We start from the raw sequence: 22,717 nt of genomic DNA, 5'->3' as shown, positions 1-22,717 counted from the left end.
CTAAAATGATCGATTGAATTCTTATTCTTGCCACCTTTCTTTTTCGAGAATCTCTAACTTGTATCTCGTTATAACGAGTTAGTAACTTTTTGTAATAATAGAGGTTGTTTATGTCGTTATTTGGAAAGAAATTTATCTTTATACTGATAACGGCAAGAAACAAATATTAGATTTGACTCATGATTAAATTGTTTGGATAGCGGTTTATTTTAGTGAGATAATGAAGTGGGTTCTCTTAAAAGAGTTTATTTCTTTATTAATGCTTAGTGAAATGGTGAAGATCGATGTTCGGATCTAGATATATTTGCAGTTTAAAAGGAAGCGGTGTTGATTACATCTTCTCACCTTATTGCTTATATGGAAATATGGAAGATCAAATAATTGAAAGTTGATTACATCTTCTCACCTTATTGCTTATATGGAAATATGGAAGATCAAATAATTGAAAAATAAACTACTTCGTACTACATAATTACAAGTAGTTTATTTATCCGGCTTTATTCAGTTTAGTTCATCAATATAATTAACATTATTTACTCATTATTTGTTGTCGTATGCGTTGCTATTATTGTTCTTTCAATTATCTTTTTGAGGTTTTTTTTCAATAATAAAATTAGATTAAAAATCTTATATGCATGCATGATTTATTGTATTTTTCTGTAATGTCAAACACATCATTTGGATACACGGAGAAACAAAAATATTGAAAAAAACATATAATAATAATAATAATATAATTATTTCGTAGCAGTCAATTCAATTTTTCGAAGATTACCAGCATATAATCTTTTACAATAATATCAATAGGCAAGTAAAATAAATTATTTCATTAAGGCCCTATTCACTTCACCTTATTTTTTTGCTGAAATGAAATTATTTTTACTGAACTAAAATTATTTTTGCTAAATTTAAATTACTTTTACTGAACTGAAATTATTTTTGCTGAACTGAAATTATTTTTTACTAATTCTCGATTATATTTCTTCTTTATAGTTACTGATTTTTACTGTACTGAAATTATTTTTACCAACTGAAATTGCCTTTATTAAAATGAATTTATTTTTATTGAACACAACTTGTTTTTACTGAACTAAAATTACTTTTGCTGAATTTTTTTTTCCCCCTTAATGTGAAGTGAATAGGGCCAAATTGGAATATACTTTTTCAATTCAATAACATATGAGCTCCTAATTCTAACATCAACATACACAGATATATGTCTTGATTGATACTTGTGCACTTGCGACTTGCAAGGATAAATAAGGGTAAAATTGAGACAGTATAATTTTATTTAACATACACAGTTGAGTTAATTCCTTAACTGTAATTCCCTTGTTGCATTTTCCTTATTGCCCTTATCCATGATTAAGAATTCCTTAATTGATGACAATAATTTTGAAGAGTTAGTGTCAAATTTTATCTTTCCATTTATGATTGATTTGCTAATGATTTTTTCTATTTTAATTGTAATGAATCAATCATTTAATGCTTTAATTGTAAATCCTGATATCATTTTCATTATTTCATATTCCATAAATTATAATTCCTTATTTGAGGACAATTATTTGAAAATTTAATGCCAAATTTCATCTTTCCAACTATGATATATTTGTCTATAATTATTTTCTCTTTCAATTGTAATTATATAGTTCTTTGAATGTAGGTCCCTAATTGCATTCTCATTATACTATTGTCATATTCCTTAATTCATAAATTCTAAATCCTGATGCATTTTCATTATTTCATATTCCATAAATTATCATTCCTTATTTGATGACAAATATTTGAAAATTTAATGCCAAATTTTATCTTTCCAACTATGATAGATTCGCCAATAATTACTTTCTTTTTCAATTGTAATTATATAGTTCTTTGAATGTAGGTCCCTAATTGCATTCTCATTATACTATTGTCATATTACTCTAAATCCTGATTGCATTTTCATTATTTCATATTACATAAATTACAATTCCTTATTTGATGACAATTATTTAAAAATTTAATGCCAAATTTTATCTTTCCAACTATGATAGATTTGCCTATAATTATTTTCTTTTTCAATTGTAATTATATAGTTCTTTGAATGTAGGTCCCTAATTGCATTCTCATTATATTATTGTCATATTACTCTAAATCCTGACTGCATTTTCATTATTTCATATTACATAAATTACAATTCCTTTTTTGAAGACAATTATTTGAAACTTTAATGCCAAATTTTATCTTTCCAACTATGATAGATTTGCCTATAATTATATTCTCTTTCAATTGTAATTATATAGTTCTTTGAATGTAGGTACCTAATTGCATTCTCATTATACTATTGTCATATTCCTTAATTCATAAATTCTAAATCCTGATTGCATTTTCATTATTTCATATTCCATAAATTATAATTCCTTATTTGATGACAATTATTTAAAAATTTAATGCCAAATTTTATCTTTCCAACTATGATAGCTTTGCCAATAATTATTTTCTTTTTCAATTGTAATTACATAGTTCTTTGAATGTAGGTCCCTAATTGCATTCTCATTATACTATTGTCATATTATTCTAAATCCTGATTGCATTTTCATTATTTCATATTACATAAATTATAATTCCTTTTTGATGACAATTATTTGAAAATTTAATGCCAAATTTTATCTTTCCAACTATGATATATTTGCCTATAATTATTTTCTTTTTCAATTGTAATTATATAGTTCTTTGAATGTAGGTACCTAATTGTATTCTCATCATACTATTGTCATATTCCTTAATTCATAAATTCTTAATTGATGTCAATTATTTGAATAATTAATGCCAAATTGTATATTTCCAATTGTGATTGATTTATCAAGTAAGTTTCCAATTCACTTGTTATTATAATCATTCATTTAATATTTATTGTAATTCCCTATGCATTTTCATTACTGTCATAATTTCATGATTTATAATTCCTAATTTGAAAATTTTACATCAAATTTTATCTTTCCAACTGTGATAGATTTGCCTATGATTATTTTCTATTTCAATTGTCATATTCCTTAATCAATAAATTCTTAATTATTGATGCCAATTATTTGAATAATTAATGCCAAATTGTGTATTTCCAATTGTGATTGATTTATCAATGATAGATTCCATTATACTTGTTATTGTAATTAACCAATTAAATTTTATTGATTTATCAATGATAGATTCCATTTCCCTAAGTATATTATCATTATTGTTATAATTCCATGTATATATGATTTGTAAATAAAAAATATTTGAACAATCAATTCCAAATTTTAACTTTCCAATTTTGATTGATTTGCAAATTATTACTTTTATACTTTTATTACAACTATAATAAACCATTATTTTGATTGACAGTAATGAAGTGGTGAATGTGTCCATGACATTAACCATTGTCATAAGCTAATGTGTGACAGTCAATGGGAAGTTAGAGTAGTTCAATCTTGTTCTATGATACAAATTCCTAATTCCTCCATGCTGCCAGGTCTACTAGACTGCCCTCGTTGTCTTCCAGTCGAAGTGACGAGCACTGTGAGACTATATCGTCGGCCATTTGCCGAAAGGAAATAAATTAAACCCTTCTTTGAGAGAGTTTTAGGAGGAGTTAGACCCTATTCTTTTGAGCTACCTGTTCTACTTTGCACTGCTCTGCTTTGCTATGTCCTACTCTGTTCTGCTGAAATCTGCTCTGGTACTGCAGTGTGTGGAAGTCATGCTCTGCTCTACTGAAATATGCTTTGCTCTGCCCTCCTCTACTTAGAAGCTCAAAAGAACAGGGACTTACATTTAGACAATTCTATTAGTATAAAGATACCTTTATAAAAAAATAGTAAAGAAAAAACTAATCTTATAAAAAAGAGAAGGTATTGAGTGTGGCAAGTCGCACCAAACAATAATTCGTGCGTCAAGTATATATGAAATGCAATATTTCATATAGGATAAGTATTATTTGATAGAGGATATGTGCAACTTGTTGGTGGATATGTATTATTTGATAGAGGATACGTACAGTTTGTTGTAGGATATATATTAGGAAAATTTGTGAGGAAGGTCCTTTTAAGTAGACCTTTTTGTGATAAAGGCCCTTTTATAAAAAAAAAGATGGCACAAAAGGTCTTTATATCATGTTTAGGTTGTGAGGAGGGTCCTTTGACCATTTTCTGGCGTTGACTTTTTTATTTTCCGGCAAAAAAAAGTCACATCTAAGTTCCCTTTTTTCTCCCTCCTCTTTTCCCTCGTTTTTCCTTTTTTTCCCCTACTAAACCCTAATTTCTGAAAATAATTAACACTAAAACTTCAATTTTAATCCCATAAATTAAAATTGAAGGCTATTCAAAGTAATTCAAGGCTAATCCTCCCCCACAATGAGAGAAAACAGGGAAAAAAGGGAACTTAATAAGTTACGTGCTTTACATGCAATTTTTTTTGGCCGGAAATTAAAAAAGTCAACGTCGGAAAATGGTCAAAGGACCCTCCTCACAACCCAAACATGTTATAAAGACCTTTTGTGCCACCTTTTTTTTATAAAATGGCCTTTGTCACAAAAAGGTCTACTTAAAAGGACATTTTTCACAAATTTTCCTATATATTATTATATGTAGAATATGTACAATTTATCTTTGATATATAGAAGATACATACAATTTGTTAGAGGATATGGTGTAGCTAGTATTTGGTGGAGAATATGTCTTAGTTTATAGAGAATATGTACATTTTATTAAAAGATATATAGTATTTGATGGAGGATATATAGTATTTGATGAGGGATATGTACAACTAAGGATGGCAATTCAATCCGGATCCGACCCTACTCCGCCCCGATCCGAGGCAAAAAATCCGCTCCGAGTCCGAGAAAAAATTAATCCGAGTTCGACTCCGATAAAATAATCCGAATCCGAATCGGAGGAGGGTCGGAGTCGGATCCTACAAAAAATCCGAGAAAAAAATCCGACTCCGGCGGATGTCCGACTCCGACTCCGACTCCGAGATAATCCGACCCGTAATCCGACTCCGACTCCGACTTATATACAATTTTTTTTGGGATTTGTGTAATTGTGTACTCTAACTTTTATATATATATATATATATATATATATATATATATATATATATATATATATATATATATATATATATATATATATATATATATATATATATATATATATATATATATATATATATATAAGTTAGAGTACACAATTACACAAAAACATAAACATAAACATATATGTGATATATCTTTAAAGTTATTAATTCAGCTTTATATCTATAAAGTCAATCATGTGCTCAATCAACAGAGACCAATCAAGTTAATTCTTGATCAAAAGTTTTAAACATTTACTAATTCATAGTAACACAAACTATTTATAATTATTAATTGTACTTTATATCTATAAAGTCAATCACTCCATCAATGGAATATAATGTTAATCGATTCATAGTTTAGTCTTAATCAAATGTTTAAACTTTTTTAATAATTCATAGTAAGTCAATAGCACACTCAATCGGTCTAAATTCTAAACTTTTTACTAATTCACAGTTACACAAACATAGTTAAAGCTATTAATTCACTATTATATTTATAAAGTCAATCACTCAATCAGCGAAGTATAATGTTAATCGATCTTTATTCCAAACAATTAACTACGCAGTAAATTACAATAACACAAACATTGTTAATCGGTCAAAATTATAAACTTTTTACTAATTCACGGTTACTAATTCTATTTTATATCTATAAAGTCGATCACTCAATCAACGAAGTATAATGTTGATCGATCAATAGTTGATTAGGATAGTTTTCAACAATGTGGACTACCTTGATTCACGAGATCTATTCTTAAACCTTACCTCTAAATCTCTAATGACTATTACTCCATAATTTATTAGACCAATTTTTTTTTTCTTGAATATTAGACCAATTTGATATATAATGACATAATAATTTAGTTGCACAATTTTAAAATTATGTTCTTGTTACACAATTAATATTTGTAATGTGTAAAATATAAGACATTCTTTTTTATGTAAAAGTTAGATTTAAATGAACAAATTATGTATTTTTTTCAAATTAAAATATCTAATTCTAATTTTGTAGTCTAAGTGGTCTTTTGTCTAAAAACCCTAGATCACTCCTCACCCTTTCTTTCACAGTTTCACGCAGCCAGCCCACATTCTCAATTTCTCACTCTCAGTCTCTCACTTCAGCAGTTCAGCCTTTCACGCGGCCAACCAGGCAGCCAGCCACTCGCCCACTCCAGTACTCCACATAGCTCTTCACGGCGGCGCGTCTCCACGTCAACCACCTACTCGTCACCGCTCTCAGACCGATGCAACGCAGCACCGTCAACAAGTCAAGTATATTTTCATTTTTTTTAATTTTTTTTATATTCTGAAATTGAATTATTTGCTCGATTAAATGTGTTGTTTGCTTGATTATTTGATCGATTATGTGTATTGTTTGCTTGAATATTTTGAAACCGAATAGTTTGCTTGATTTTTTTTTATTTTTAATTTATTTTGCTCGATTTTTGGTTGTGTATTATGCTCGAATTTTTTTGAATTCTTTTTTTATTCTGCTCGATTTTTGGTTGTGTATTGTGCTCGATTTTTTTGATTTTTTTTTATTCTGCTTGAATTTTTGGTTGTGTTACTTGTGTATTCTGCTCGAATTTCGAATTTCGGATTGTGTTTATTCTGCTTGAATTTTTTTTTACTCTGCTCGAATTTTTGGTTGTGTTACTTGTGTATTCTGCTCGAATTTCGAATTGTGTTTATTCTGCTTGAATTTTTTTTTTACTCTGCTCGAATTTTTGGTTGTGTTACTTGTGTATTCTGCTCGAATTTCGAATTTTGGATTGTGTTTATTCTGCTTGAATTTTTTGGAAAATTCTGCTCGAATTTTTGGTTGTGTTACTTGTGTATTCTGCTCGAATTTTTGGTTGTGTGTTAATTTTGGTCAATTTATAATACTAATGTATCTTTTTATATGATTTTTAGATACTACAAAGATTGAGCTAGAATTAGCTTTAATTTATGAAGATGAAGATGTGGAAGTTGATGAGGAATAATGAACAAAGGTGAATTTTATATGTTTTTGATTGGTTAATTAATTAAAAATAATATATTATGTAATTATGTTACTAATTCATTTTTTTTTATCTTGGTTAGTTTCACAGTGAACTTGATGTTAAAGAATTGAAGTCTTCAAGAGTTGCATGGAGCCATGGAGGAATGAACTTGGTTGTTTTGAATAATTGTATTGCACTTGTAATTTATTATGAATTTTTATGATATTATTGTTCTAATGTAGACAATTTCACAAGTACTGTGTAATATTTTCTTTGTTGTACTTTGAATTTTTATTAATACTGTTTTTTAGTGGAATTTGGAAATTGTTGATTTAGTATTTTTTAAAAAAAAAACCTAAAAAATCAAAAAATAAAAGAAACTCGGATTCGGGTCGGATCGGAGTCGGAGTCGGATGTTGAATTTTTAAGTCGGATCGGATTCGGAGTCTCGGAGTCGGATGTCGGAGTCGGAGTCGGATGTCGGATTTAGCCTCCGACTCACTGTCGGATCGGAGTCGGATTTAGCATAATCCGCTCCGAATCCGACCCGTTGCCATCCCTAGTACAACTTGTTGGAGGATATGTATTACTTAATAGAGGATACGTAAAGTTTGTTGGCGGATATATTTTATTTGATAAAGGATATGTACAATATGTTGTCTTACTTGTTGCTTTTGTTGGCTGATTTCATGCATCCTTTTGTTAGCCGATATGCTTCATTTGTTAGCTAATATGTTCAATCTGTTTGCTGATATTTATCTTTTGTTGGCTGATATGTTCCTTTTGTTGGCTGATATTTATCTTTTGTTGGCTGATATGCTTCATTTGTTTGCTGATATGTTGCTTTTGTTGGCTGATATACATCATATCACATCATGTTATAGAGGATATCATCCAACTTATTGTAGATGATATAATCTAGGCAATATAACTCCTTTATTTAATAAAGATAATTAAAAGGTCAATAATGGAGGAACCATAATTGAAGATCTCGTACCAAGCTCGTGATTATAACATAACATGCTCATTTTTCAAACAAAATACATGCATTTGTTATCAAAACGCTCACAATTCAACATACAACCATATAGGACAATCAATTTCAACAATTATACATCACCCAAGAAAGCCAAAAATCGATTTTTTGGGCCTTTTTCGAAATATTCGAGAATCTCATGAAGCAATCATCAAGCCAATTCTAGCATAATCATGAACAAATATAATCAACAATCAACGAGCTTCTCGCCGTCGACGATACCACTGCCAATAACAACGCTGCGGAAGGGAGCGATCATTGGTATAAAGTAAAAACCCGCTGGACTGACGAAACATTTGGTCAGGCTCGAGTGCTGGACTGACGCAATAGTTTGTGTATAAAAAATTACTTTGTAATATTATGAAAATATACATTTAGACAATTTTATAAAAAAATCTCACATGTATATTTTATTAATATAAGTTACATAAACTAATCAAAGTAATCTATTGTACAGTCAATTTTGCAACACTTCACCACAATCCTCCAAATCTCCAATACTTAAATTCTATATATATTAAAAAAAAAGGATGACTACCCATCTCATCAATATTTTTCTTAAATTATTTTCAAGGGACTTCAATAACTACTCGTACCAATATTTCAGTTTGTGTTGTTTTCTTTCACGTATGATATATTCTGCTCTAGTTTACACAATTCCTTAGACTGGGGGTGCTAATCGAGCGAGTCAAATCACGATTTGAGGGGTGCTCGACTTGACTAAAAAACTTTTTACTTGTGCTCAACTTGTGCTTGCTAAAGTTTCGAGCCAATAAAACCTACTCGACCTGTGCTCGTTAAAATTTAGAGTCAAGTCGAGTAGCTAGCTCACGATCTACTCATTACAATTTTAGCCCTTCTACAATTATAGACCTTTATTTTTTTTTTCACTTAATAAAATTTTCTTTTTATTTATTTATTATTGAAGATTTACTCTTCTTTTATGATTATATTAATTTACTCTTATTAAGTGTCAAATCCTTAAACCTTATAAAAATGCAAAAGTTTTAACTGTAGCTTATGAATAGTACCCGCTGGTGCTATTACAGAGATGTCCTTGAATTCATTGAATTGCCGATTTTGCCCTTTATTGTTTTGTTTCTTTGGTGGCCTGGCTGTCGCCAGCTGTCTTCTCTCTCTTAACTCTTAAGGCTTCTTCCTTCTCCTCTCGGCGCTCCCACTCTCTATCTCCTCCATTGGAGCAGTTTCTGAGGTACAAAACAAAAGAATTTATGATTTATTTTTTGTTTATTTCTTTTGTTCATCTATTCGATTAGATTTTTCCTCTTATAAGAATGGAGGCGGGAACAGCAGCAGCGAAACCAATAATCAATGTCGCTGCCATTTGCGGCTCCTTTCCATACAACATAGACCTCCTCCGAGCAGGTACTTTCTCTCTCCCCTTCCTCCTCCACAATCAAATTTTAAGACCCAAACTTTGTTCAGAATCAATACAAACAATGGAAATCAATTACATGGGTATTTCGTCATTGCCGATAATTATGTTAGAATTCAAAGTATATAATTATAACAATTAATAGATTATCATATTAATGTTAAATTAAATGTTTAAAATTATGAAGCATTTGTGATGAACCATATATCAATATATAGCTAGAACTGCCGATAATACCAGTAACAAATAATTTAACATACAATCCCAAGTATTGTGTGTATAAAATTAAACAACCTTTTTATTTTAATTGTTTTGGTATGAAAAACTTTAATTCAGGTTTGGGACCCTCATTCCAAAACTCTTATTACCAAACTGCAGATTAATATGTTCCTGTTGTTTTCGAATGTTTTTGGTTGAATCTTTGTGGGTGTATTTGTGCGAAATCGTTTCTTTTTTAATAGGAGTTTATTTGATCGATTTGTTTTCAAGTTTTTGGGTTTATTTATTCTATTGTTTTTCGATATTTTAAGGGTTTATTTGTTCTATTTATTTTCATTTTTTGGGTTGAATTTTAGTGCTTCTTCGATTGTGTGGTGGTTTTTTTTGGGTTGAATTTGATTGATTTATGTTTTTTGGGTTGATTTTTTATATTGTTAGTAGCATTATTGTCTGATTTGTAACAGAATTGTTGATCTCCAGGTACAATTCTATCTCCCCTTTCTCTTTCTTGTTCAAATTGGTTCAATTTTCATCTAACCTTTAATATGAATGTCTTTTTTTTTTTTTTTCTCATCCTCCAGTTTCTATGTTTTTTTTTTCTTTCTAAAATAGGCGGAAGGAGTAAGACGGAGCAAGGTTTGGTGGATTCGAGTTTGAGGTGAAGACACTCAGACATTATTGCATGGTCGATTTGTTTTTAATTTCTAGAATGTAATGATTTATTTATGATCTGTGCTGTGATTTGTGTGTTATTGTTGATGTTTGTTTGTGTTTTGTGGAATTGATGGAATTTTAATTTGATTGATTGAGAAACAAGCTCAGTTGATGTTAGGCTACTTTTTTTTGTCAAATATGAAGTGGTACATTTGAACGATTGTACCATTATTGTTAAATTCGGTTTGAAATTTATTTATTTTGTGTTCTTTTGTATGAGTGATGTATGAGTAATTGTTTGATGAAGATTGGGTGGGCTTCATTGTTTCTTCCTTTAAGGTTGTGTTCATTTCTCTTTTTTTCGTTGTATTTCTTGTACCTTGATTATGAGCGGTGCTTTAATTTCTATATATGCAGAAATGGAGGGTGAAAAATTATTTCAGAATTATGGGGTGGTTTTGATTCAATCTATAACCCTTATAAAAATGCAAGACAAAACTAATGTAGTTTATGTGGTGGTTCATTTGTGGGCTTTACTGCAGTTTTCGATTGAATTTGATATCAAATGGCTCTTACATAGCAACTTGCTACAAAGGTATCTCTTCATTGTTCATTCTCATGGTTTCCTCTATTTAGTTCGTCTGTACATTGGGAACTTTTCAATTCAATCTGATGAAATTTTAGGCTTTTCCATATTTTAGTTCCGTTCATAAATTTAGGGGTTTTCTCGATTCAATTATGGTCATTTTAAAATTGGAGCTTTTCCGAATTAATTTAATTAGTTCAAATATTTGGGGTGGTTTAAGCATTCTAAAGCTATTTCTTATGTTAGGATATCTGTAATGATTTTCTTATCTGTGTTGTGATTTGTGTGTTGTTGTTGATGTTTGTTTCTGTTTTGTGGAATTGATGGAATTTTAATTTGATTGATTGAGATCTGGAATGGTTCTACTAAAGGGCTACTTTTCAACCTCCGAATAGGTGCCACTATTTTTTTAGCTTCCTTTGTTTTTGTTGTCACATTAGATGAGATGAAACACTCCATATTTTGAAATTTGGAAATTCTGTTTTTCATTGGAAGGTAAATATATCATGCCACCTAATGCTGCTAACCTGATCATTTATAAGAATGTAAAATCATGTTTATGTGACAAGCCTAATGGTGGCCAATAAGATCAGAACCGTTTAAATGATCAGTAGAGTAGTATTGTACCATTGGCTTTAATAAAATCGTCACTATTCCTTAGGTTAAAATTTTACTCTTCCTTGTCATCAAAAAATAATAAATTGTTACTCTTCTAATTTAAAATGAGGTCAATTTACTTCTTTTTGTTGTGTTACAAACACACTTCTTAATATTCCTTTCTTATGGAGGAGGAGAGGAACTTCTGATGCAGAATTTGCTCCGCATCATTTTTAAACTTTAACTTAATACAAGGAATTAAATATATTAACATGGGTAAATCCTGTATCGTGTAGGCAAACATTTTAAAGAAATGTCGTGACCATGGAATGGGCCCTGTAGGTTTCTATGAGCCTTGTTTTTCGTGAGGGAGGGAAGTTGCATTTGAGCATGATGTGTTTTGGTCAGTTTTGGGATCCTGATGCCAGCAAATATGTAAAAAAATCGGCCAATTGATAAAGCAAAACCACCGTCACTTCCACATGAATTTCTAATGTTAGTTGAAAGAGCCATCAATGACTCTCACTCTCTTATAGATAAACAGTCTGAGGCAAATAATGTAGAAGACATTCTTCTCCCAGTTGTAAATTATTATACACAAACTGGACAGCTCGGTTTACATCAGGCTCGTAATTCGAAAGTTTTATCTGATTTTTCTTGTATTGAAATTACATGGCTTAGCTTTCAGTGTGACAACTAACACTTTCATGTTGAAGAAACATCTGGACAACTCTTCTATAATACCTATTAGAAATTGTCTTACTGTTGCTATGATCTTTTTTGTTTGCTTGCTTGTTCGTTTGCTGTCAAATGGGATCTTGTTAATTCTTAGAAACAAGTAAATGATCTCCAAAATTGAAGTTAATGGGCATTGTATCACACAATAAAGAACATCTTTTGAAGTTTGGTAAAAAAAAACTCCAACTTCTTTACTCATAGTCTCTAATAAGTAATGACCACCTAATCTCCCAAAAGGTAGAATAAAATTAGGAAACTGGTGTTTGCTGACTTGCTTTATGCTCTATAGCCTCTATACTACAGGGCCAAAGTGTTTGTCAGCTTAATAAGTTAAGGAACTAACACCTTAATAGGTTAAGAGTAAGTTGCCTATCTGGAAATTAACTTGGCTTTTTTGTTCTACAATTATACGATTCTATAGTCTATAATGTCAAGCAAAGTGAAGCTCTAGGACCTCATTGCCTTGATTGATACATTCATCTGCTTGTTTCAGGACAAGGATTAGAGTCGGGAGAGTCTTGGGAAAGGAATACCTATTGTGTCTTTCTCCATTGGTGACTCTGCAGAATTTTTATATGGTGATCAGGCAGATGCTGAAAAGGCTGATAAGATTAAATTAGAATCTGGAGATGTTCTAATATTCGGAGGTAAATCAAGACGTATTTTTCATGGTGTCTCTGCAATTTTTTTGTGAAGTTTGAAGTGTTTTTAGTGGATTGGTAAGTGAATTAGTGAGAGTTTTGAGTGGTTATTTACATATGGATGGAGAAGTCAATAATTTTTGGTAATGCTTAAGTTAGGGTTTATTTTGCACTGTTGTTGTTATATTCGGTTTCAAATTTTCTTAATGTTGTGTTCTTATGTTGAATCTACTTGTAAAAATGGCCAGGGAAGTTTATATTTGGTTTTTTTTTTATATACTTCAGAGCTTTCTCTAACCCCCCACTAAAGCAAAATAACTTTCCTCTCCATTGAAGTAACTTGAAAGGTAATTTGGTTATTTCCCGATCCGATGTCCAAGTATAGTTCTTTTTGCTTTCTCTCTCTTGTTCTAATTGGTTCAATGCTCATCTCTTCGTTTAGATTTTTCCTTTTATTTGAATGTTAGACTGATTAAATTTTTGTTCATTTCTGGGTTTTTATGCAGTTGGATTTTCTGGGTTTTTATTTATTTATTTAATATTGATTCTGAATTTAATTCAGCTTTACTAGGTGTTTTTGTGTTTAAAGCTTGATGCTAATATCATTGGAGGAACTTAGTTATAGAAAGGCATGCCTTTTTATTGGCAGAAGTGAATAAGTTAGTTTTTTGTAATTAGTTTGATAGAAGTAGAATATCATATTGCTAAAAGTTTTCTATTTGATTTGGTATAGGATCTTCACTAATTAAAAGGAGATTATGCCAGTTTTCCATTCAATGTGATCTTCACGGATTAAAATTGACATACCAATGAAACTCAACATTCTATATTTTTTCACACAATTAACATGGTTGGCTGACTTGGGAGGTTTAAAAAATATCTCTAATTAATGGATTATGTTTAGTATCTGCCTGAGATTGCCGTGCTATTATTATTGTATGGACGAGGTCGTGGTGAAAGTAAGATAAAGCTCTAAAACGTTCAATGTGATGGCAAAACCATTTGCTTGTATCTTATACTCGATGTAGTATAGTTGTATATAGCCTATATTATTTGCTTGAATCTTATACTCAATGTAGTATAGTTGTATATAGCCTAAAATGTTCAATGTAATGTCAGACTTTATGAACTATTCAGAACTCCAAGTCCTAAGCTTAATTAAACCCTTTAGCTGTGTATTGTTTCTTATTTGGGTGGTGGATTGTCCGTTTGTTATTGAACAGGAAGTTTGTTATTGCCTGATTGACCGGATAAGTTTTGAGATGCTACCTACATTACATCCTTGGAGTTGATATTGATGATACAATGTAGTTATATCATCACCCCTTCTCTGTGGATAGCCAAAAGGCAAGGCTTGCACTTGAAGAGAATCAAATTGATTATACATTTATTACATGGATGCATCATTCTTCATTCTGTCATGTTTAAATACAAGGTAGGAAAGTATTTTTGGATATATTTAGTTAATCAGAAGTATATATTCATAGCTTCAAAGATATGAAAAGAGGAACATGGTTAAGTAGAATGTCTTCATGGCATTGAGAGTCGCATGAAACCTATTCTTGGTTGAGTTAATGCATGCATCACAAGTTAAATGGGCTTGCAAATGAGCATCATTGGTCTTTGATTTTGGTACTTTGACCAGATTAGGTAGGGCTAGGCCAGCAGACCTTGGTTGCATATTATGACAACCATCATTTCTTGGATGAATTTATATCATACCTTTGTGATGATTTTATTCAGCCTATATATATATATATATATATATATATATATATATATATATATATATATATATATATATATATATATATATATATATATATATATATGTGCACTTATCTGTGTTTGACGACTTTTTTTCTATTTGTATATGGTATATTTTGGTAATTCAAACTTATTAGAATATAGAGCATCATAATATTATCTGAAAGTTTAGATGGATTGGTTATTGGCTCTTTGATTTCATTCTACACGGGATGAATGAAATCATGAAGAACTTTATTGTCTTAATATTTGTTCTCTCTTCCCCCCCTTCCCCCCCCCCCTCTCTCTCTCTCTCTCTCTCTCTCTCTCTCTCTCTCTATCTATCTCTATTTTGTATCCTGGTAAGGTCCTAAACTTACTTTTTCATGATGACAGAAACAAAAGGTTGAGGACAAATTAAAGGTTCTTTTGGAGACTGTCCCTGTACACAAAGAAAGTGGCGGATATATATTTGTTGCAAGCTTTGAAATAAGCCTCAAGGAGCAAACAGGAAAGATAAGTTTCTTAGATCCAATAGGGTTGAAATATACCCCATATACAAAGTTATTATAAATAAGAGTGACAATTTTGTAATCATTAACTAATTACTACAGTCATTAACAATAGTATGAATTTTGGAATCATTCAAAATTGGCTCAGTTTGATTACAATGAGACTTATTTAATTAAGCACTAATTTAGGTACTGCTTCCTCTATCTCATACTTCCTCCGTTTCTATTTAGTTGACGCGTTTTATTTAGGCACATGTATTAAGGAGAGGAGAGAGAGTGAGAGAGAATGAAAAATCAAGTGGGGTAGCTTGTAAATGCAAGGTAAAAAAGTTACCCCAAAAGGAAACGTGTCAACTAAAAAAAAACTTCCTAAAAAGGAATACGTGTCAACTAAAAAGAAACGGAGGTAGTATTACAAAGTCTGCATTCTTTTTTAGGGAAGGCAAAATTAAAAACCTATTTCAATACTTTTGACAATATTACCTTTTTTTTTTTTTTTTTTTTTGGTACTAATAATGTCTTTTGATATCAATCCCAATAGTTTCTTCCTCCCTCCCTATAACACCTTTCTATTACCACGTTTGCCAACGCATGTTTTTACGATTAATATCTCTAATTAAATTAGCATCATTGCAAAATTATAAAAAGTGGATATTAATACAATATACATTAAAATGATTCAAACAAGATCTCACATGAATATTTTTTATCGTATTTATAAACCACAAAAGCGAATCAAAGTGTGTTGTGTGAATACTGTAAAAGTCAAACGGTGCCAACTAAAAAAAACGAAGGATGTAATTCCCAACTAAATTCTCTCTCTCTCTCTCTCTCTCTAACTCCAAATTACACATGTATACTCATTCCTCAATAATAAATTTAAGGAATCTACAACCTACTTAATTCACATGAAAAAACTCAAAGAAGATTTGTTTAGTTTGAGTACTACCAGAGTTACATGTTTAATTAACTAACTATATTCAAAGTCAACATACTATTATTCAAACCTATAGAAGCTCTTTTGTAAAACTATAAAAGAACAAATTATTAATGTTAAATAAGAAACAGTCTTGAGGATAATTATTAGGTGAACATAACTTAAAATTATCATAAATTTAATAATTAAAATGTAATAAACATGTATCAAAAGCGTTTTTATTACTTAATACATAACATTGCACCAATTAATTACCACCATTTTAATGAATTCGACTCACATTTACTAAACAACAATATAATTTGAAAAACCTTACGAGAAAAATTGACAAGAATAGAGCTACAAATTTATGACTACAAAATTGAGTGGGAGAGACTCGAGAGAGGAGAGGAAGAGAGATATAAAGGAATAAATAGGAGGAGAGGGATCGAAAAAAGTAGGGCGGATAGAAAAGGAAGCTATAGGTCGAGAGAGGAAAAAAACGGGAGGGAGCCAAGAGTGAAAATGGCAGGAAAAGAGGAAGAGAAGGATCGTGAGAGAAAAAAAGTCTAGGAGAAAGAGAAAGAATGGATAGATATATAGAGAAGGCAACGCAGAGAGAGAGAGAGAGAGAGAGACATAAAGGTGCTAAGAAAGAGAGAGAAGACAAGGTCACAAGAGGGGGGGGGGGAGAGGGCCTCAGAGAGAAAGCTGCTATGAAAAGAGAGAAAAAGTTGTTTAAAAGGGAAAGAGAAAAGGCACCCCATGAGCTAAAAGTAAAGGGCATGTCGAAGGATAGACAGAGAAGGGCTAGGAGAGAGGAACCAAGAGATGGGGGAGAGGAGCCAAGTGATGAGAAAAATGATCTAGGATGTGAGAGAGAGAGAGAGAGATCAGAGAGGCCAAAAGAAAGAGGGAGATAAATAGAAGCTGAAAGAGATAGAAGGCTTAGGTGAAAACAAGATAGATGTTGGGGGAAAAGGAGAGCGAGAAAGTACAATCTATAGTTTTAAATGCCTTTTTTTAGAATGGAACAAGGACAAGAAGGATTAGGGCAGAAGAAATAGATAGATAAAGAGTTTGGGCCATCAATAAAGGAAAAACGAGTGAAATGTGAGCAAGTGAACTTATAATTTCAAATCCATTTAAAAAAGGGAATGGGGAGATAAAGTCGGAAAGAATTTAAATGAAAAGGGGAGAGAGAGAGAGAGAGAGAGAGAGAGAGAGAGAGAGAGAGAGAGAGAGAGAGAGAGAGATTATTAGTTAGTACTCTTAAAAGCAATTGAGTAGTTATATAAGAAAGAAAACGCATTATCATGCATTTCATGTTTACATATGCACAATTAAAAATACATATTTAATCAACGCACCAAATTAAAATTGAACTTAATCTATTGTTCAAAGCCCTTAACTCTCTTTCCTAAAACAACACAAGAACATCCTATTATGGTAATTAGAAAACAAATTTGAAGATAAAAATTAATTAAGCTAATAAAACTTAAAATTATTATAAACCTATTAATTAAATCCTAATAAACATGTATCAAGAATTAGTGATTATTGTCATAAACCAAAGACGCTCAATTGCTAAAAAAAGTTCTTGAGAGTAGTAAGTCAATTTATTTCACCAAAACCACGCGTGTAGATTTGTCAAATTTGGTAGGGCCACGAATATAGAAAGATATGCCTTTGCATGTCTCATAATTATTTGATAAGAATGTCATAAATAGCTATATATATCTCGAAAAAGAAAAGGAGGAAGGGAAAGGGGAAAGAAAGATTATTAGTACATAAATTAGTATGTACAATATTTAAAGATAATAACAGTACACAATAAATGTCATTTCACTAAATGCGTCAAACACTAAGATGCTATTACCGTTTACATGCGAGCCTAAGAACTACAATCGTTGAAATCGTACATAAAATGATTTATAGATAAATAACCAATAAATAAAATTTAATATATAAACATATGATATTTCTCATTCATTTTATACATTCCATATCGATTACAAACTCTAATTTCTAAAATTTTCAATAGAAGAACCACTCGAAAATTTTCTACTTTAAATAGTCTAACAAACAAATATACAATACTTTTGTATATTTTACATTTAATCCATTTTACATAACTTTATCCCTTAGTGGTGCATTTCCTTATAACTAATCCTTATTATCACAATCATTCTAAGACGAAGCTATTCGAAAAATATTTAGGTACTCCTCAATAGGAAACTATTTTGCGTTCTACAATAATGTCTAAAACAATAGTATATTTTTTTTAAGAATCTTTAAATTATCAAATTCTAGATAACTTCACTTATAACAATTGTTTTTCCATAGATATTTCCCCATAGAAACTTTATCACTACTCCTTCTCAGTACTTATAAATTCATGCATCCTTGCTATTACAAAACCCGAACACAACCACGAATATCACAACAACCGAACACATCCACGAATTTTGCTTATCTTGCCGTCGGGGGGGGGGGGGGGGGCACGCGCAACGCGCGTGCTCCAACGACTAGTTTGTTTAAACATGGTAAATTTGTTTGATAAAAAATATTATCGAGTTGCTCACGAGCTTGCATATTGAGTCGGGTTAGAGTAGGGGTGTTCATAAATTGGTCCGGACCGAAAAAATGGACCGGACCACCCCGCCAGTTTTCGGGTCTTGAAATTCATTTTTCCGGTCTCCGGTCCGGTCCGAACTAGGGGTGAGCAAACCGCGTACCCGGTCAAATTTTTAGGAACCGGACCCGGAATTGGTTGGTACCGGGTCCTAAAATTTGGAATTGGAATTGGAACTACCTCAACCGGGTCCTAAACTTTAGGAATTGGAATTGAAACCGCCGGGTATCGGGTCTGTTCCGGGTACCCACTTATGTACATAATTATTAAATTTTAATACAAATTTAATACTTATTTTGATCCATTTTCATTTTTAGCGTTTAATACTTATATTTATATGTGCATGATTGCGTGAAGCTATTTTATTTAGGTTAGATATTAATAATATGTTTTTTTTTATTTATTTTACTAATTAGATACATTTAACATATTTTTTTTAAGACAAAAATATATTTAGTTTAATATATATTGGGTAACCGGGTACCCAACCGGTTCCGGGTCCAAAAAATTGGGATTTGGAATTGGAACCGGTTGCAACCAGTTCCTAAATTTATTGCCCAGAATTGGAACCACCGGGTCTAATTCTAGATTCGGACCCGCCGGTGCCTAACCGGTTCCAATTTCAATTCCGGGTACCCAAAATTTTTGCTCACCCCTAGTCCGAACCAAAACCCTATAAAAACCGATCTTGAACCGGACCGTTTTTTTTATTAAAAATATGTATGAAACCTTAAATAATAGTTAAAATTATCCTTAATAAGCTTAGAAAACTTTAATTCTATAAGTTTTTTTTGTACTAAACATACAAAAAAAAAACGCAAAAATATAGTTTTTCCTTTACTTTTTTTTTGTGTTTTCCATAACTTTATCAAAAAATTAGTATTCTTTTTTAAAAAATTCTTAAACCGGTCCAAAGCGGTCTGGTCCGTGTTTTAATCGGTCCGGTCTTGGACCGATAAACAGCGCTAAGTTAGAGCTTGCTCAACTCATGCTCATTAATATCTTGAGTTGAGTTTTTACCGAGTCAAGTTGCCCATGAGCTGATCAACTCGATTAAGTGACTAACACCCCCTACCTTAGACAATTAGCGCAAAACACGAATTAATATCATATCAAATCACATTACTCTCCTAATCCTTTCATATAAGTTTAGATGACATAAGCAAAATTAATGTAAAATGAAGGAAAATTTGATAATTACCACCATTTATAGTAGAATTCGAGGGAGGAGAGAGGGAAAGAGAAGGACAACGCGAAATTGAGCCCCATAATGACGTCATTCGTCAAACAGGTGGGAATTTAAAAAGTTTTGGAAAAAATTAGGTGGTAATATTAAAAAAAAATAAATTAAGGTGGTAATTATCAAATTTTCTTAAATTAAACAAAAAAAAAAAAGATTTTGAAAAAATAGAAAAAAAAAAAAAAACGATGAACAAGTTGATTTATTCTTCTTTTAAGTCTTCTCCACATCAGCAGCAGACTGCAGACCAGTGTTCAAAATTTGCCTGATTTCTCCCCTTCATGAAAATGAAAGAGGTACTGTATATACTATCTCTTACCTTCAATTTTTTATTGCTTTTTTGTTATTGAATTATACTGTATATACAAGTATGAATATATCTCTCATAATTAAAATTCGTATCTTTCTCATATTTTTGTTCAATTTAACATGTACTTGTATATAAAAATAATACGCATTATGCTTTTGTTTAATTGCAATTGATTTAATCAATATATTAATCCATTGAAAATATTGCAATTTGCATAAGGTATAAATTTGTTAATAATATACGAATTTATTTGCTAACATTGCCGAAATTATATGGGATAATATAGGTTATAGAGATTTTCTTATTTAATTATAGAAGTACCAAAAAAAAAAATAAAAAAATAAAAAATCAATGTGTTGAGATGATTGCTTGAAGGTATAGCTCTCATCAGCCGGTTGCAAAATTAATTCCGACGATTTTGTTAGGATTTTACTCATTTTAGTGTAGCTAGTTTATGTGAATTGGTAAGAACTTTAATAGGTAGATTTCGTTGATTTTGTAAGGATTGTAATTTGATTAGTTTTTGTGGAATGGTGAGAGCTTGAATAGATAGGTTTTGACGATTTCGTAAGAGTTTTAATGTGATTAGTTATGATTTTGTGTGGTTACTTATTGGTTAGACCTTGTTGATAAGGGTTTTAATGTACTTCTTGTTGGAAATTTGCTGCTGATATTGGTTTTCGAGAATTCAAGAACTCGAATTTGGAGTTTTCCATGGGTAAAGAAGTAGTTTGAGTCTGAACTGACATATTTAGGTTTGGAAGAGCATATCTAATTGATGTTGAACATTTACGGTATCATTTAGTGTTCACTTTTAGATTGAGAACTTATGATTTTACCATAGGTTGTGATGCTGTGGTACCATTCCTTGCAATTGGTTCTCACTCAAGTTGATGTTAAATTGAGTGACATTGTGCCTTAGGTTGATATTGATCAGAGTCTAATGATCTCGTTATCTAGTTATGTCATTGTTTTTACTGTCAGAAAACCATATAAACTGGTTTAAAACTATAGAGTAATTTATCCAGGGGGAAATGAATAATCATGTAGGTAGACTTGCTGCTCTTAAGTTCATCAATCTGTTCAAGAGATTGTTTGTTACACACAGATCACTAGAATTCATAAGACTTGTAACTGGTTTGTCTGTTAGATATGTTCAAATGATGGTGCATTGTATAAACTATAAAGTGAAATGATAAAGTTTCCAACCGAAAGCTGAGGGAATTTAGTTCAGAAAGTTAGGCTATCCTTAAAACTTTTTTTTTTTTTAATTTTTTATTTTTAATTTGCTTTGAACAAGATTGATAACCTAATGAAGGAATGGTAAGTAATGAATTTGGGTATAATTGACAATCTAATGAAGGATTCCCGATACCTAGCTCTTAATAGGCCGCGGGATGCCAATTTGGTTATTGGAGCAGCTGTAGCTAAGTGTCGAAATCTTTGAAAATGGTCTGATTTCGTGTATTATATATATACCTGGAATTTTTGCCCTCTAGAAAATATTTTTGGACCCGATAAGATTATGCATCAAGGTGCTTCACGTATGTCTCGAAGGGTCTCGGAAGACCTATTTGGTGCTCAAAACCATATCATTGATGCCATGGCCCACCCTTTTTTTCATGTTTGAAGATGCATTACTTGGTTTTGTTGCCTTGGCTTGTGTTGTTTTGCCTTGCCTTGACCCAAAGGCAAGCCAAGAATTAGGGAATTTATGTTAGGTAGAAAGTTTGTTCTTATTAAACTAGTTTCAAAGTTGCTTGTAAGAGTTGTAATAAGATTGTTTCGTATTAGATAGATATTTAAGAATTGACTGAACTTAGAAGAATTATGTGAGAAAAATAGTCCTCAGTAGAAAAGTTAAAGCATTTTTGATGGTAGAGGTCTAGAGGAAGAATTGACTACTGCCACACTCAATGCTACCTGTGCGGCACTACAAAGATTAACCATAGTTAGGCTTTCCAAAGGTATATTGCACACGAGCTCACTGAGTTGAAGCCTAGATTACCATTAATATGGTTTCATAAACTTCAATGTGCTCTGTTTTTTCTTCTCTCAAAACTGATTTGGAGCTACAAAGTTAAAACAATATTCATGTGACTAATGCTCTTGGTAGTTAAACCTTTTTTCTGAAAAAGAAGAAACCCCTTCTGCAATTGCATGATTACTAAATTTGTTCATGCATTTAGTTATTCTTGAACAAATTTTGACAGCCGAAATGCATATATTAAATACTAGTGTATCCTTTTAATATCTTCTAAAAGTATCTTTGCTAAGTTATAGTATACCCTATATGGCTATCCCATCTTTAATCAGGAAAAGCTTTAGATAAATTAGTACTTGATTCTTGTATGGATTAGCTTTCCTTCATGGTATTTCTTCCTTCGATATCTCGTTTTTGTGGTATTTCTT

At 31.1% G+C, this 22,717-nt stretch overlaps 1 long non-coding RNA gene across 2 annotated transcripts; it reads left to right on the top strand.

The window, feature by feature from the left end:
• The first annotated feature begins 9,249 nt into the window (after positions 1–9,249).
• On the top strand, positions 9,250–12,952 carry LOC145629464 (uncharacterized). Of its 2 annotated transcripts, XR_014111681.1 has the most exons (4): positions 9,254–9,501; positions 10,343–10,388; positions 10,927–10,979; positions 12,799–12,952. It is a non-coding gene; the product is annotated as an uncharacterized LOC145629464 (long non-coding RNA). The 2 variants fall into 2 exon arrangements; XR_014111680.1 differs by lacking the exon at positions 10,927–10,979 and having other exon boundaries at positions 9,250–9,501.
• Positions 12,953–22,717: the final 9,765 nt, after the last annotated feature.

The sequence above is a fragment of the Chenopodium album genome, chromosome 4, assembly GCF_948465745.1.
Source record: "Chenopodium album chromosome 4, dcCheAlbu1.1, whole genome shotgun sequence".
NCBI classification, from domain to species: domain Eukaryota; kingdom Viridiplantae; phylum Streptophyta; class Magnoliopsida; order Caryophyllales; family Amaranthaceae; genus Chenopodium; species Chenopodium album.
This window is presented reverse-complemented; position numbering and strand designations above follow the sequence as displayed.